The sequence below is a fragment of the Mobula hypostoma genome, chromosome 2 (assembly GCF_963921235.1).
Source record: "Mobula hypostoma chromosome 2, sMobHyp1.1, whole genome shotgun sequence".
NCBI classification, from domain to species: domain Eukaryota; kingdom Metazoa; phylum Chordata; class Chondrichthyes; order Myliobatiformes; family Myliobatidae; genus Mobula; species Mobula hypostoma.
In genome coordinates this window covers 117,959,990-117,978,293 of record NC_086098.1, presented here as the reverse complement: position 1 = coordinate 117,978,293, position 18,304 = coordinate 117,959,990, and the positions used below count along the sequence as shown (strand labels likewise).

Sequence of the window (18,304 nt, the reverse complement as noted above, 5' to 3'; positions counted from 1 at the left end):
ATTACATCAAATCAAGACCAAAACTTAATGGTAGTGATAACCAACAGTCTGCTGGAAGAACTCTGTCCAGCAGCATTTGTGTGAGGAAGGAACATGGGTCAAGTGCTTGCATTAGTCTCTTGTATCTTAATGGTGGTGAGGCTTGAAAAAGCTTTGGTCAGGCCACATTTGAAGTATTGTGAGCACTTTTGGGCTTCTTGTCTAAGAAAAAATGTACAGGCTTTGCCTCAGAAGAGGGACGGCCATTTAGAACAGAGATGAGGTATTTTTTTTAGCCAGAGGGTGGTGAATCTGTTGAATTCATTGCTACAGATGGCTGTGGAGGCCAAGTCATTGAGTATATTTAGAGTGGTGGTTGATAGATTCTTGATTAGTCAGGATGACGGCAGGAGAATGGAATTGAGAGTGATAATAAATCAGCCATGATGAAATGACGGTAGACTTGATGGTCGAAATGGCGTAATTTTGCTCTTGTGCCTTAAGGCCTTCTATCAGCTGAGAGAGTCATGGAGCTGAACAACATGGGAATAAGCCCTTTGGCTTATCTGGTCAATACCAAACATAGTGTCCTGTCCAAGCTAGTCCTGTTTGTAAGTGTTTGGCCCATAACCTTCTAATTCATGTACCTGTCTGACTGCTCTTAAAAACTTTTATAGTATCAGCCCTATCCATTTTCTTCGGCAGCGTATTCCACATTTTCATTTTTTATGCAAAAGAAAGTTCTTCAAGTTCCTACTTAAAGTCTTCCTGTCTTGCCTTTAAACCTAGGTCTTCTAGTTCTTGATTCCCCAACCCCAGGAAAAAAAGTTGTTTGCATTCACTCTGTCAATGCTCCTCGTGATTTTGTACACCTCAAACGATCACCTCTCAGTCTCTGATGTAAGGAATACAGTCTTTGCCTTTCCAACCTCTCTCTATAACTCAGTCCCTTGAGTACTGGCAATATCCTGGTAAATCTTTTCTGCATTCTCTTCGGTTTAATAACATCATTCCTATAGGTAACCAAAACTGAGCACAATAATCCCACTTGTGACCTCACCAGCAAACTGTACAAATGTAGCACAGGCTCCCGATTTTTAGTCAAAGCTCTGCTTTGTAAAGGGTGGCATGCCAAAAACTGCCTTCACCAGCCTGTCTACCTGTGACTCTATTCAGTGAACCAGGTACTTGTACTTCAAGATTTCTCTGTACTATAACACTCCCTACAGGCTTGCTGTTCATTCTGAAAGCTCTACCTCAATTTGGCCTTCCTAATTCAATAACTTATACCCAGATTAAATTTTATTAGCTATTCCTTGGCCCACTTACTCAGATATCCCATTGTAATATTTGATAACCACCTTCACAGTGCACTATTGTCATCTGCAAGTTTGTTAACCATACCCTGTACATTATTATCCAAATCGTTGATGGTTGACAAACAACAGTGGGTCCAGCACGAACCCCTGAGGGACACCACTAGTCACAGGCCTCAAGTCCGAGAAACATCCTTCCATTGTCACCCTCTGCTTTCTACAATCAAACTAAATGTGTATCATTTAGCCAGTTTTCCCTGAACTCCATGCAATCTCACCTTCCAAAACAGTCTATCGAAGACCTTACTGAAGTTAATACAAACTGCATCTATTACCCTTCTTTCATCAACTTGCTTGGTCATCTCATCTAAAAACAACTCCCAGGTTCATAAAAGATGAACTCCCATGTATAAAGCTGTTAACTAATCCTAATCAACACCTGTCTTTAAAGATATACTTGTTTGTATTTTATTCCTCAGTCCTGTCTAGTAATTTACCTACCTCACTTTAGACTTTCTGGTCTAGTGTTTGCAAGTTTTTCTTTGTCACTGTTGTTAAACTAAGAGACAATACTCTTGAGTCTCCAGTCTTCTGGCACTTCATCCTTGGCTAACGATGATACAAGTATCTTGAGCAGGACCCTCGCATTTTCCTTTCTGGTTACTGGTTATAACCAGTAGTGATTACATAAATAACCCAGAGAGAGATGACGTTCTGTTATTTGCGTCACCTCTGGAAGAAACATAAATAGGAGATGGGGGTGAGGAAGGAACAAATCTGTGAAATGCAGTGTGCAGCAGGTCAGGCAGCATTCAGGAGTTAGCGTTGCATGTTGATGATCTTGCATCAGATCCAAACTGAAATTGTGGGAGTTAATTGATTAAGTGAAGGGCTAGAATGTGACATAAATGAAGTGGAGACGCTGTTCTTCACGCCTTCGTTTAATTTGTTAGAATAATTCATGAGGCTGAAAACAGGGAGCACGTAAGATGAAGAATTGAAGTGACACAACTGAACAAAGTTATTTGGCAAAACAGTCATTAATCTATTCTTGTTTTTTTTAAACCAGCATAGAGGCGAGCACATTATGAACAGCAAATGGAGTACACTAAATTGGTAGAAATGCAAGAATAACGAGAATCAACACCTCTTCTTTTAACTCTTATCTTCCCACCATATAAAGGTCATGAGGTGAAAAAGCAATTACATGCCCCTCCAATTCGCTGTTCTGCGTTTATTGCTCATTTTGTGGAAAATCCCAAACACATTGTGGGACAGCTGTGCATCACAGTTCAGTCCTCAAGCATGACCCTAAGCTTGAGTTCCAACACCATCATTCCTTCAGTACTAATCAACCAGATTCAAAAGCTGGGCCCCTTTACTTCCCTATGCAACTGGATCTTTGATTTCCTCAGAATCGGATTTAATATCACTGCCGTATGTTGTGAAATATGTTGTTTTGCAGCAGCAGGGCGTTGCAATCTTTATTCATTTAAAATATATATCAAAAATAGCTAAAGAAGAAATAAAAATAGTGACAGTGTACATGGGTGCATTGTCCATTCAGAAATCTGATTATAATGGGGAAGAAGCTGTTCCTAGGTAGCAATAAGAAGAGAGTATGTCCTGAGTGATGGGGATTCCTAATTACTGCTGCCTTTTTGAGGCATCACCTCCTGAAGGTGTCCTCTGCTGGGGAGTCTAGTGCCCATGATGGAGATGGCTGAGTTTGCTGCTTTTTCCAATCCTGTGTAGAGGCCCCTCCATACCAGACAATAATGCAACAAGTTAGAATGCTTTTCACAATACATCAGTAGAAATCTGCAAAAGTCTTTGGAGACATCCAGGTCTCCTCAAACTCCTAATGAAATATAGCTGCTGTCGTGCCTTCTTTGTAATTACATCATGTTTGGCCCAGGTAGATCTTCAAAGATGTTGACACCCGGGAACTTGAAACTACTCACCCTTTCCAAGTTCAAGTTTAATTGTCATTCAACCATATACACAAATACAGGCAAATGAAAGAGCATTTACCACATATAATTATGGTTGCAGAAAAACATAGTTACAAAAAAAAATAACAACCCAAGTCCCTGAGTGTCATGGTCCCTGCTGGTGCATAGATGTTGCTCTGGATCCACGTTTCTTCAAGCCCACAGCAGTTCGTCATCTCCTGCAAGTGCAGCTGCAGACAAGTGCAATCCAGCTTGTCTTTCACCCGGCGAACACTGGAGGGCAGAACCAGGAGGAGCCACCCCAACCCAGCGCGGAATCGGGTGGCACCTAGACAGCTCCGGCTGCTGCAAGAGGCAACCACGAGGCATGAGGGTCTTGTCTGCGCAACAACCAAGGCCACACAGCTCCCCTGCCATCATTCTCCCCGATGAACCAGTGAGCCTGATTCGCAGTGCTCTTTGTTACCAATGTCCAACAGGGTCTTATGATCATAATAAAAACGTCAAAGACAATCACCTGCACCTTCCATTGGACTGTGTAGCTGCTGCAACATGGTACACAACAAGATGATAAAAGCTTTCTCAAATATGTAAAAATAAGTGTGTGTGTGTGTGTGTGAGGGAGAGAGAGAGAGAGGATATAGGATCATTAGAAAATGAGGCCGCAGAAATAATAACCGGAGACAAGTAGATGGCAGGTGAACTATTGAGTATTTTGCATCAGTCTTCACTATAGAAGACATTAGCAGTATGCCAGATGTTGAAGGGTGCAGAGGAAGAGTGAGTGCAGTTAATATTACAAGACCATAAGACATGGGAGCAGAATTAGGCCATTCAGCCCATTGAGTCTGCGCCACCATTTCATGATGGCTGATCCTGGATCCCACTCAACCCCATATGTCTGCCTTCTCACCATACCCTTTGATGCCACAATGAAGCTCACAGTAAACTCAAGGGACAGCATCTCTCTTTACATCAGGGCACATTACCGTCTTCGGATCTCAACAATTACTTCGGTAGTTCCAATAGTCTTTTCCAGTTTCAGTAGAGGGCGTTTCTCATGCCGTGTTATCTCAAGGATTTCATTCCCACAGATGCTGCCTCACCTACTAACCATTTCCAGCATTCTATTCCAGATTTCCAGCTCCCTTATGACTTGCAGTTTTAGCATTATTTTCTTCCTTCTCCTGCCCTGCTTCATCTCCCTCGGTTTACACTTCTGCATAGACTAGTGCAATTAATCTCAGCTGGCACTAGCTTGTCAACATCCAAGATATTTCTTCGGTTCATGTCCTCTGTTAGCTCTCAGAATAAACCCGTCTGAAGTCAGGATTAAATTTGACTCATTACTACTGGGAGGCAGCATTACTACCTGATACACTGCTGTCCTGCCCTTGTAGCCTCCACCTTTTTGAGATATTCCCTTTCTTCATTCCAGCCATCCTCTTCTCTGCAACTTGTAACATGTTTTCTCATTCTCCAAGTTTTGATTTCAAGGACCTGAGATGTTTCTCTTTCCAGAGATGTTGCCTGACCTCCTGAAATTTCAGTTGCCTTGGATATCACGTCACAACTTCCACAGCTTTGAACATAAGGAGCTTAGCTAGTCTGTTGAGTGGTGAAATGACATTACTTTGTGCTTAATTATCTTGAAAGTTTTTTCTTAAAAGAGCTGTGTTCAACCAAAGGAAAACTAATGTGTCAGATTTGTTTCTCATTTGGAGATTTGCAGCAGAGTGAGAACATAGAGGAAAAACTGAACTCACCCATTTATTCCTGACACCTGCCCCATCATTTCAGAAGAATCGTGCCACTTCCCTGACTCTCATAAGTTCTTTAAACCTATACATCTGTCTTCAATACACTCAGCAATGAAGACTTTTCAAGTCTTCTTGGATCAAAAATGTCAACAATTAACTACCTGGGTGAATCTTCACGTGGTGAAAAAAGTTCTGATCTCTGTTCAAAGTAGTTCACCCATGATAACTGGATGTTATCATTCTTGAGCTTTAGCCAGGCGTGTAGCCAGTTCATGGGAGATGAAATGGTGGTTTTATCTGGATTGACCTTCAGTATTTTTCATTTTAGAGCTGCATTCTTTGTCTTGCTGGTCAACAGTGAGCCTCAGATTTGATGGTAGTATCACAGGTGCCATTTGGCCTCTTTTGTTAATTTCCTCTCAGTTGGGTGACATGAATTTTAATCACTACATCAGCCCAGATCTGATGCACATATAATCTGAGCCAGTAATGCAATTAAATATTAAGCAAACAGCCCCACTTGCGGTGAAGGGAGGGTAATTGATGACAGTGCTAAAGGTAATTTGACCCAGGAACTCGTACATCAGATCCAGGACTATATCTAGTGCACTTGAGTTGTTCTACATTTTTCTGGAACTCGGCCACAAAGAAGGCCGAAGTAACTGAATGTAAGTTCTTTGATTGATTTTTGGGGTCTGAGTATCACTTCAAGACTGACATTTCTTCCACTTGCCTAGAAGTGAGATCAGTGGTGACTCTTATGGGATTTCTGTTACATGTGTTATAAATTAGATAAGCAGCAGCATTTGTCAGGACCCATATGTAATCAAATGGCTGAAGTAGCTGCCAAGTGAGACTTGGTTCAAGTTGATTCTTGCTGAGATTCTGCTGAATAATGCAATTAAGTAAAAACTTGTGAAGTTAATGTGTAATGTTTGTGCAATCCTGCCAGACTTTTAATTTGTGAGAGAGGCCCCGGAAGGGGAATTCATGACTGAAGTTGCTTGTTAATCTGCTGATCCGTGCATTGTGTTTAGATATGGAAAAGATCAGTTCTGTCATTAACGGGCTTTGTGAGAAATGATTGCTGTAGATAATCAAATAGATTGTTTTGGCAAAGAGTTTATTTTCTTTGCAACGGGTTGGGTGTTTAACTCTTTAATGTCACTTTTTTTTATCTTTTCTGTGCTCAGAAAGTTAACAGTTGACTTCCTTCCTTGTGACCTGCTTTAGAAGTGATCACTAAAAACAGGCTACACTGCTGCTCTCACAGGCATCTGCCTCTCCCCAGCTGTTTTCTAATAACACTTATTGAGCTCCTAACTTGATATAGTACCACCAAAAATATTTCCTTGGCTCCTGTGTGAGTACCAGACTGCGTTTTCCTGACTAGGCTACGTGCCCCATCAGCAGAAGTCTGGTGAAAAATTAACTAGAGCAGAGAATAGTACAACACATTTGGCCAACAAAATTTTGTTTGACTGATTGAACTAGTAATTAAATTCCCAACTAATTTAATCCCTTCTGCCTACACAGTGTCCATCTCACTTCATTCTCTCCGCATTCATGTGGCAATCAATGAACACCTTAAATGTCCCTATCATATTTACCTCCTCTACCACCCTTGGCAGTGCCTTCCAGGCACCTAACTATTGTTAAAAAAAAACACTTGCCCTGCACATCTCCTTTGAACTTAGGCCCTTCACCTTAAATGTATGCCCTATCGTATTAGACATTTTGACCCTGGAAAATTATACTGGCTGTCCACTTATACATGTCCTAATTCAGGTCTCCCCTCTGCTGCTCCAGAGAAAACAACCCGCGTTGTTCTAAACTTTCCCCACAGCACATGCCCTCTAATCCAGGTAGCAACCTGGTAAATCTCTTCCGCACACACCAAGACCTCCCCATCTTTCCTATAATCGGGCAACCAAAATTGAATGCAGTGCTCCAGATCAGCCTAATTAGGGTTTTATAAATTGGCAGCATAATTTGCCAGCTGTTGAATTCAGTGCCTTAACTAATAAAGACAAGCATGACATACTCCTCCTTTAACACCCTTCAACTTGTGCAGTCACTTTCAGGGAGCTTTGGACCTGGATCTATAAGTTCCTCTCTACATCCAAACTGTTCAGGGTCTTGCCATTAACAGTGTTTTGTCCCTTTACATTTGATCTCCCAAAGTGCATCACCTCACATTTAGCTGAACTAAAGTAACGCCATTTGCCATTTCTCTAGCCAAATCTGTAACTGATCTATATCCCATTGTATTCTTTGGCAATATTCTGTACTATCCATAAAGCCACCAATCTTGGTATCATCTATGAACGTGCTATAACTGACTCATCCACATTTTCTTCCAGCAATATAATGTCTGTCCTTACTGGAGCAAAGTTCAAAGTGAACTTATCAAAATACGTACTGTATATGTAATCATAGTCATAGAGAAATACAGCACAAAAACAGGCCCTTCTGCCTATCTGGTCCATGCCAAAACCATTTAAAATGCCTACTCCCATTGACCTGCATCGGTACCATAGCTCTCCAAACCCCTGCCATTCATGTACATGTCTAAACTTCATTTACACATTGAAATCGAGCTCGCATGAACCATTCTCATTCCATACACTCATAACCCTCTGTGAAGAAGTTTCCCTTAAACTTTTCACCTTTCACCCTTGACCCATGACCTCTGGTTGCAGTCCCACCCAACCATAGTGGAAAAAGTTAGCTTTCATTAACCCTATCTGTACCCCTCATAGTTTTGTATACCTTTATCAAATTTCCTCTCTGTCTTCTATGTTGTAAGGAATACAGTCACAATCTATTCAATCTTTCCTTATAACTCAGGTCCTCCAGACCTGGCAACATCCTTGTAGATTTTCTCTGAAATCTTTCAACCTTGTTTGCATCTTTCCTGTAGGTAGGTGACCAAAACTGCACACAATAGGCCAAAGTAGGCCTCAGCAATGTCTTGTGCAACTTCAACATAACATCCTATACATTGATTTATGAAGGCCAATCTGCCAAAAGCTTTCTTTATTTCCCTATCCACTTGTGATGCCACTTCCAATGAATTATGGACCTGTATTCCCAGATCCCTTTATTCTATCACTCCTGAGTACCCTACCATTCGCAGCGCCCTGGTTGGTCCTACTGAAGTGCAAAATCTCGCACCTGTCTTCATTAAATTCCACCTTGAATGAATTATGTACCTGTATTCCTAAATCATTTGTTCTACTGCACTCCTTGGTGCCCTACCATTCACTGTGTAAGACCTACCTACGTTGGTCCTACAGAAGTAGCAAGCCTTGTTGTTGTCTGCATTAAGTTCCATCTTCCATTTTTCCAGCTGATGGAGATCCGTTTGCAAGCCATGATAGCCTTTGCTGTCCATGACGCACCCAATCTTGGTGTCATCTGAAAATTTGTTGATCCAGTTAACCATATTATCATCCAGATTGTTGATATAGATGACAAACAGCATAGGACCCAGCACCGATCCCTGCAGCACACCACTAGTCACAGGTCTCCAGTCAGAGAGGCAACCCTCCACTACCTCTGTGGCTTCTCCCACAAAGCCATTGTCTAATCCAGTTTATTACCTCATCTTGAAAGCCAAGCAACTGAATCTTTTTTTGACTATCCTCTCATGTGGGACCTTGTTAAATGCCTGTGGGACCTTGTTAAATGCCTTGCTGAAGTCCATGTAGACAACATCCACCGCCTTGTTTTTATCCACTTTCCTGGTAACTTCCTCAAAGCTCTATAAGATTGGTTGGACATAACCTAACATGCACAAAGCCAAGCTGACTATTCTTAATCAGTCCATGTCTATACAAATACTGATATATCTGGTCCCTTAGAATACCTTCAGATAACTTTCCCACAAGTGATGTCAGACTCACCAGGCTATAATCTCCTGGTTTATGCTTAGAGCCTTTTTTTTAAACAGCGAAACAACAATGGCTATCCTCTATTTTCTGGTACCTCTCCTGTCACTGAATATGATTTAAATGTTTCTGCTTGTCCCCAGCAATTTCTGTATTTGCCTTTCATAGGGTCCAAGGAAGCACCTTGTCAGGCCCTGGGGATTTATCCACCCTGATTTGCCTCAGGATAGACCACAGGAGAATGGAGCAGAAGTCGACTATTTGGCCCATCGAGCCTGCTTCGCTATTTTATCATGAGCTGATCCATTCTCCCATTTAGTCCCACTCCCCCACCTTCTCACCATAACCTTTGATGCCCCGGCTACTCAGATACCTATCAGTCTCTGCCTTAAATACACCCAATGACTTGGCCTCCACTGCTGCCCATGGCAACAAATTCCGTAGATTCACCACCCTCTGGCTAAAAAAATTTCTTCGCATTTCTGTTCAGAATGGGCGCCCTTCAATCCTTAAGTTATGCCCTTTCGTACTAGACTCCCCCACCATGGGAAACAACTTTGCCACATCCACTCTGTCAATGCCTTTCAACATTTGAAATGTTTCTATGAGGTCCCCCCTCATTCTTCTAAACTCCAAGGAATACAGTCCAGGAGCGATCAAACGTTCCTCATATTTTAACCCTCTCATTCCTGGAATCATTCTAGTGAATCTTCTCTGAACCCTCTCCAATGTCAGCACATCCTTTCTTAAATAAGGAGTCCAAAACTGCCCATAGTACTCCAAGTGAGGTCTCACCAGCACCTTATAGAGCCTCAACGTCACATCCCTGCTCCTATACTCTATTCCTCTGGAAATGAATGCCAACATTGCATTCACCTTCTTCATCACCGGACTCAACCTGGAGGTTAACTTTAAGGGTATCCTGTACGAGGACTCCCAAGTCCCGTTGCATCTCAGAACTTTGAATTCTTTCCCCATTTAAATAATAGTCTGCCCGTTTATTTCTTCTACCAAAGTGCATAACCGTACACTTTCCAACATTGCATTTCATTTGCCACTTCTTTGCCCATTCTCCCAATCTATCCAAGTCTCTCTGCAGACTCTCCGTTTCCTCAGCACTACCGGCCCCTCCACCTATCTTCATATCGTCAGCAAACTTAGTCACAAAGCCATCTATTCCATAATCCAAATCCAGTAAAAAGAAGTGGCCCCAACACTGACCTCTGTGGAACACCACTGGTAACCAGCAGCCAACCAGAATGGGATCCCTTTATTCCCACTCTCTGTTTCCTGCTAATCAGCCAACGCTCTATCCAGTTATGTAACTTTCCCGTAATTCCATGGGCTCTTATCTTGTTTAGTAGCCTCATGTGCAGCACCTTGTCAAAGGCCTTCTGAAAATCCAAATACCCAACATCCGCTGCATCTCCCTTGTCTAGCCTACTTGTAATTTCCTCAAAAAATTGCAATAGGTTTGTCAGGCAGGATTTTCCTTTAAGGAAACCATGCTGAGTTCTGCCTATCTTGTCATAAGCCTCCAGGTACTCTGTAACCTCATCCCTGACAATCGAGTCCAACAACTTCCCAACCACCGATGTCAAGTTAACAGGTCTGTAATTGCCTATTTTGCTTCCTTGCCCCCTTCTTAAATAGTGGAGTGATATTTGCAAACACCTCCTCCTCTGTAATCTGTACAGGGTCCATTAAGTTGATGCCACTTTGCCTTACTTCTATCGACTGTGTCCATCTCCTGAGTAAATAAATATTTTTTTTGCATCTGTAAGATCTCCCCCATCTGTTTTGGCTCCACACATGGATTACCATTCTGGCCTTCCAGAGGACCAATTTTTGTCCCTTGAAATCCTTTTGTTCTTAACATATCTATAGAACCCTTTAAGATTCTCCTTCACCTTGTCTGCTAGAGCAACTTTATGCCTTCTTTTAGCCCTCCTGATTTCTTTAAGTGTTCTCTTTCATTTCTTGTACTCCATAAGTGCCTCATTTGTTCCTACCTGCCTATACCTGCAAAGCACCTCCTTTCTGTCGACCAGGGCTTCAGTATCTCTTGAAAAGTAAGATTCCCTACGCTTGTTATCTTTACATTTTACTCTGACAGACACATATATGCTTTGTACTCTTAAAATTTTACTTTTGAAAGTCTCTCATTTACCAAGTGCACTTTTGCCAGAAAACAGCCTGTCCCAATTCACGTGCCAGATCATTTCTGATGCTATCAAAATTGGCCTTGCTCCAATTTAGAATCTCAGTCTGCAGACCAGATCAATCTTTTTGCATATTTACTTTGTAGCTAATGATCACAATGCCATTCATTTCAAAGTGTTTCCCTCCACAGACTTCTGTCACCTGCCCTGTCTTATTCCCCAATAACAGAACCAGGATCACATCCTCTCTCATTGTGACTTCTACGTACCGATGAAGGAAACTTTCCTGAATGCATTTGACAAACTCTATGCCATCTAGTCCTTGTACAGTATGGAATTCCCAGTCAATATGTGGAAAGTTAGAATCAACTACTAATAACAACTTTATGTTTCTTGCAGCAGTCTGTGATCTCTCTGCAAATTTGTTCCTATAAATGCCTAGAACTGTTAGATGGTCTGTAAAATAGTCTCATTAACGTGGCCATACCTTTCTTATTTCTTAGGTTCACCCACAGTGCCTCACTTGAAGAGTTCTCCAGACTGTCCTGACTGACTACTGCCGTGACATTTTCCCTACCGAGTAACACCGCCTCTCTTCTAATCCCTCCTACTCTTGTCACATCTAAAACAATGAAACCCCAGAATATTGAGCTGCCTGTCCTGCCCCTCCTGCAACCGTCTCGCTGATGGCTACAATGTCATAATTCCAGATGTTAATCCGTACCCTGAGCTCATCTGCCTTTCCCATGATACTTGCATTGAAATATAGGCACCTCAGGATATTAGTTGCACTATGCTCAACCTTTTGATTCCTGACTTTGTCTGAGGTCTTACCAACATCTGTCTCCACAGCCTCTTCACTAGCTGGCACTCTGGTTCCCATCCACCTGTGACTCTAGTTTAAACCCCATCGAGCAGCATTAGCAAATTTCCTCTAGAATATTAGTCTCCTACCAGTTCAGGTACAAACTGTCCCTTATGCACAGATCTCACCTTCCCTAGAAGAGAGCCCAATGATCCAAAACTCTGATGCCCTCCCTTCTACACCAACTCCTTAGCCATTTGTTAAACTGTATAATCTTCCTGGCTCTGGCCTCACTAGCACATGGCATGGGTAGCAATCCTGAGGTCACAACCCTTGTGGTCCTGCCCTTAACTTGGCACCTAACTCCCCTGAACTCCCTATGCAGAAGCTCATCACTCATCCAGCCCATGTCCATACCTTTTATACTCTTGTGCATCTATAGAATATTGACAAGTTTCAGATGACATGCTGAATTTGTGCAAACTTCTAAAAAGGTAGAGGCTATGCCATGCTTTCTTTGTAATGACATTTATGTGCTGGTCCCAGGACAGATCCTCTGAAATGATAATGCCATTGATTTTAAAGTTAGTGACCTTCTCCACCTCTAATCCTCTAGTGAGGACTGGCTCTTGAACCTCCAGATTCCTCCTCCTGTGGTCATTAAATCAGCTCTTTGGTTTGCTAACCTTAAATGAGAGGTTTTTGTTGTAGCACTATTCAACCATGTTTTCAAACCCTCTCCTACATGCCGATTCATGATCATCTTTGATTTGGCCAGAAACAGTGATGTCGTCAGTAAACTTAAATATGGCATTAGTGCTGCACTTAGTTTCAGTCATAAATCGGACAGATACAGTTAATTACAGGGAATGACTACAACCAAGAGCTAGGATAAGAGGCTCTGCGTGTCCAATGTGTTGGTGTGGGAGAGCTTTTTCCAGCATTAAAGGTTTACGAGTCCACCAAGCAAAGTTGAAGTGCTATTCCATCCCATTGGATGAAGATGAAATTACTTCAAGCACAGATGATATGGTCATGTCAACCACTGATTCACAAGCCACAGCGATTCGCTCTGGAGAGAGTCATCATACTCTAGATCAGATGAGAGATAACCCAGGTGAGGTTTCAGACCATAGTACCCAGGTAGATCCTTTGCATGATGGCGGTGGTGAGGAGGTAGAGAAGAAGAGGAAGGTCAAGTGGCCAGCAATGGCAGATGAGAAGGCTTGGCATATATTTGATGAGGATATCAGTATGATGTTGGAGATCACTCTCGGGAACATCAAAGAGAAAGTTGGAAGCGATGGGCGATATGATTTATGATATTGGAAAGTACCGGTTTGGTTTGGTTGAGTTGAAGAAAGCAAATCCTACACAGCAACCAAGCAGGCACCAGAAGGAGATTAGTAGGTTGAGGAGAGAGCTTAGATCGTTGAGACAGAGGTGGAAGGTAGCAAGTGAGGGTGACAAGCCAGGGCTTGTTGATCTCCGAGAGTATTTTCTTTTTTTTTAATATAATTTTTATTGAGTTTTCAAAGTGATACATGAGGAAAAAAAATCTACCCTCCCCCCCCCGCCGATATCTACTCCTACCTAAAAAGAAAAGAAAAAAAAAGGAACGGCCTGAATATTGGAAGGTTTGCACATGCTCCATGGGATAAAAATAAATTTGATATATATTTGTTACTTTCCCCCAAGGAACCAAGATCTTCATCATCGGAGCTGTAAATAAAGGCTCCAAATATTCAAAAATGTTTCATATTTATCTCTTAAAATGTAAAACATTACTTAGCTTCTCAACTCTCATAGTTCCCTGGGGAATCTCTTTGAACTTCACCATGTTGCTATGTGTTTCCCTCCCAATCATCCAGGCTAAAAGAAAAAACAGATAGATAAGATACAAACAAAGAAAAAACAAAATAGCCCCCTACTAATGTTGTGAATAAAAAGATGCACAACACTAACCCCCTCCATTGTGCGGGTCGTGGCTATTGCCACGCTTGCACACATGAATAATGTAGCGATTGGTCAGTGTTTCTTCCAGCTCCCCGTAACAAAAAATTATATATATATAGAAAAAAATTAATATTATTCCCAGCTAATATTCCTCAAATTTTAACCTTTCTTCCCCTCCCTCATATAATTAATAATACATTTATATATTCATCCGCCTAAAAATTCAACAGACCTAATCCTTGATCCAATCTTCATCTTCAATCCATCTCGCTCTCCTGGGTTTGTTCTTGTATCTGGTGAATACTCAAAGAATCTCACACAAACTCCTCTGCTTTCTGGTAATCGTCAACAAATCTTTTTTCTCCACCAGGCAAAAAAATCTTCAGGGTTGCAGGATAACGCAATATAAATTGATAACCGTGATCCCATAGGGTTTTTTTCACTGGATTAAATTTCTTCCTTCTCTTCAAAAGTTCATAACTTATGTCAGGGTAGAAAAAAATTTTCTTCCCTTCTATCATCAGTGGCCCTTTTCTCTTCTTGTCAGCTTGGGCAGCCGCCCGTAAAATCCTTTCTTTGTCTTGAAATCTTAAACATTTTATTAAAGTTGATCGTGGATATTGGTCATCTTGTGGTTTTGGTCTTAGAGCTCTATGTACCCGCTCAATTTCAATTGATCGGTCTTCCTCTTTCATTTGCAAGGTTTTCGGGATCCATCTTTGAAAAAATTCTATTGGATTATCTCCCTCTGTACCTTCTTTAAGACCAACAATTTTAATATTATTACGTCTACTAAAATTTTCCAACACGTCCACTTTCTCCAAGAGTCGATTTCTTTCCGTATTCCAGACAAGCACATCATTTTCTGTTTTTTCCATTCTATCGTTAATATGCTCCATTGTTCTTTCCATCTTCTGAAGTTTCTTATCCATTTTATCCTGTCTTGTCATAGCTTTATCATAGCACATCTTCATGTCTCTAAGCTCTGTTCTTAATTTTCTTAGCTCAGCCGTTAATTGCAATAAAGCCTCTCTTATGTCTCCGTCGTCTCCTTTACTTCCAGTCTCTTCCAGTTCTTCCTCCTCTTCTTCATCTGTATTCTCTGCGGTATCCAATCCTGACTCTGAGTCACTTTCAGTTGCAGTGGCCGTCGGTTCTTGTAGTTTGTGTCGATTTGCGCATGCGCAATTCCGGCATCTTCTTCCGAGAGACCGCTACCTCCGCCATCGCTCCCTGTTCTTCTACGCCAGAGATAAAATGCGTCTCCTCCGAAGGAGATCCAACCTGAATCCGAGGCTCCATCGCTGCAGTAGGCCCTTTTTTCTTCCCATCTCGCGGCGACTTCACAACAACAGACTTCTTCTGTTGCGGTTTACGGGGCATATCGTAAAGTAGTCTTACGAAGTTTATAAGTAGTTTTTGGAAAGTACTTATTAACTTTACTTTGCTTAAACGGTACTTTGCTGATTTTTTACGGGAGAGCTGGATTTACACATCTCAATCCTACGTCATCACGTGACGCCCCCCCCCCCGAGAGCATTTTCGAATAAAGTTAGCATCACTCCATTGTACAGAGTCACAACGTAAAAAGAGAGAGAAAGCAAGAAAGTCGTTTTTTGAGAACCTTCACCAGTTCACAAAGAAATTGAATGAACAAAGTAAGAGCGGGCAGCTTAACATCTCTCAACAAGAACTTGAGGATCACCTGGCAAGCACTTACTCTAATAAACAGCGGGAGGCTCCTTTGCTTGACATTTCAGAGTTTGTGAAGCCTACTGAGCCAGGAGTGAAGTTCGATCTGTCAGAACCCAAATTGGCAGAAATTGAACGGTTCATTAGAAAGGCAAGGTCAGGCTCAGTGCCAGGACCTAATGGAGTGCCGTATAAGGTGTTCAAGAAGTGTGAAGAGCTGAGGAAATACTTGTGGAGATTGTTAAAGGTGGTGTGGAGACAAGGTGTTGTTCCTTTGTCACGGAGTGAGGCTGAAGGAATATACATCCCGAAGGAAGAGAATTCTACTACATTGAATCAGTTCCGACCAATTTCACTCCTGAATGTAGAGGGGAAGATTATGTTTGGCATTCTAGCAAAAAGAATATCTACATTTGTGATAGAGAATGGATTGGTAAATGCATGTGTGCAGAAGGCAGGAATACCAGGCTTCCCGGGATGCCTTGAACATACTAGTATGATAATTACATACCATCCAGGAGTCGAAAGGGTTGAGAAGAAATCTGGCTGTAGTTTGGCTTGATCTTGCAAATGTGTATGGTTCTGTTCCCCATGTTCTGATTGCGTTTGCGATGGAATTCCTATGGATTCCTGCTAAGGTGAGGAACTTTGTTTTGCAGTACGACAACGATTTACAACTAGGTGGCAGAGCTTGGATGTTGGAATCCCAATGGGATGTGTGATTTCACCCATCCTTTTTGTGTTAGCCATGGAGGTCATTGTGAGGGCTGCAGAATCAGTGAGACCAGGTGTTGCACTTGATGGCGGAGGGGAGTTACCACCAATACGAGCGTTCATGGACGATCTCACCCTTGTTGAGGCAGTGGAACAGAAGATCAACAAGTATGTGAAGAAGTGGCTTGGAGTACCGAGCAGCCTCACCAATGCTGCAGTCCACAGTAGCCAGACAAAGCTTACCATCCAGTGCAATCCCTTGTTGAAGAGGTCAAGGTAGCCAAGGGTAAGATCTTTCTTGATGCTTTGAGACTCAGAAGACCCTGTCATCAAGAACACCCAGCCGAATGTGGTCAGCCCATTTAGCAGTTGATGAGGCAGAGTCTGGACTGAAGCACAAGGAGACGGATGGGGCTATCCAGCTAGGCTGCCAGGGACTTGGGATGGACAACCCACAAGTGGTGGTCATCCTCTACAGGTAAGGAGCGCCATGAGCTTGTAATACAAGAACTATGAGAGGTAGAAGAGGTTAGTTAAAACAGCTGGCCTGGCCGAACAAGGGGCTTGGACCTGGTGGGAAAGTGTTGAACAACGACATCTATCTTGGAATGTTCTGTGGCAGATGGAACCACTCCACATTTCTTTTCTATGCAGAGCAGCGTACGATCTGGTCCCAACACCTGCCAACCTCAGCACCTGGTATGAATATAAGACAGACAGGTATGCTGCTTGTGGCGAGAAGGGAACACTTCAACATATTTTGAGTACATGCAGAGTCAATCTTTCCAGCGGCATGTACACTTGGAGACATAACGTTCTCAAAGTTGTAACAGAACCGGTTGAGCAGAGAGTACTGCAGCACAACTTATGTCATGCCCCATGCTGCACAGAATATCACATATCGTTTATGAAAGAAGCCTCCAAATCAAGGGTGTACAGCACAGGCCCATAATTCAGCCAATGCCAAACTGGATGGGAAAGGCAGTTTCCCAGAGCAAATAGCTTTCACCACTTTGCGTCCAGATATAATCATATGGTCTGACACCAGTAGAAAAGTGGTTATTGGTGAACTTACAGTCCCCTGAGAAGACCACTGACTCGAGCAGGGTCGGGTTGAACTGTTTACTGTTTGAATCCGTGCGCGCTTAAGTACCTGCTCCCAGCAACCCCCGCTCTTTGCGGGGCAGAAGCGACGTCGGCTTCTGGGCCGAGGTCTGCCCCGCACTGAGTCCTCTCGGTTGCCGCTGGCTGCGGGCTCGCCGGCGACAGCTGGAGTTGGTTCGTTTGCTGCGTGGGTGAGCCGCCACTATCCCATGATTAGGCTAGGATTAAATCGGGGGATTGTTGTAGAGCACGGTTCAAGGGCTGGAAGGGTGTATTCCACACTATCTTAATAAATAAAAATAAATAAATTTGACCAACTATTTCATTCTGAATCATGTATTGTGATCTGAACAGTTTATGAATCATCCAGGGAAGACGTTGTCATGGTGTTGAGCTGATTGACTTCCAAAAAAACCATGGTACCCTTAGTTGCATCATACACTGAAAACATCAGATTAGATTATGTGCTTATTACTTTGTGGGAAAGGTGGACCATGTTATATGCAAGGTCTTTTGGGGACTGAGTGAATGCTGTCTTTCATTGCTGCACAACTCTGTATTAAGTCCGTTTAATAAAAGTACCTGAATTGGGTTGGGAAGATCCCTGTAGAAATCGGTCCTTTCATCTACTTGGGAAAATGCAGCCCTTGAACCTTGTGTAGGTTCGCTGTAGCAAAGGTTTACTCATCTACGATGGTACAGGCCAGAATAATCCTAAATTTGAACTGCACTGAGTTGGTAGATAATGAAAGAGGAAATTGACGGAGATTCCTATTTCATTGTCTCTCATGTGCAAAAGCAAAGATGGCCTTGTTAATTCTGAATATTCTACTGATGTTTGCCTGGTCTCAAGAGGAACAGCTATTGTACAAAGTAGCAGGTGCTATTGGTAGTTATGAAGAAGAGATTAAGATTACCATGTGGAACATCAATAGGAATGTTTTAAAATCTTTTGTCTGGTTATCTGT

At 42.3% G+C, this 18,304-nt stretch overlaps 1 protein-coding gene across 2 annotated transcripts in view; it reads left to right on the top strand.

The window, feature by feature from the left end:
• The window catches only part of ppp2r5d (protein phosphatase 2, regulatory subunit B', delta), a 124,347-nt gene that overhangs the window by 79,754 nt on the left and 26,289 nt on the right, over positions 1-18,304 (top strand). The gene's annotated exons all lie outside the window — the stretch shown is intronic.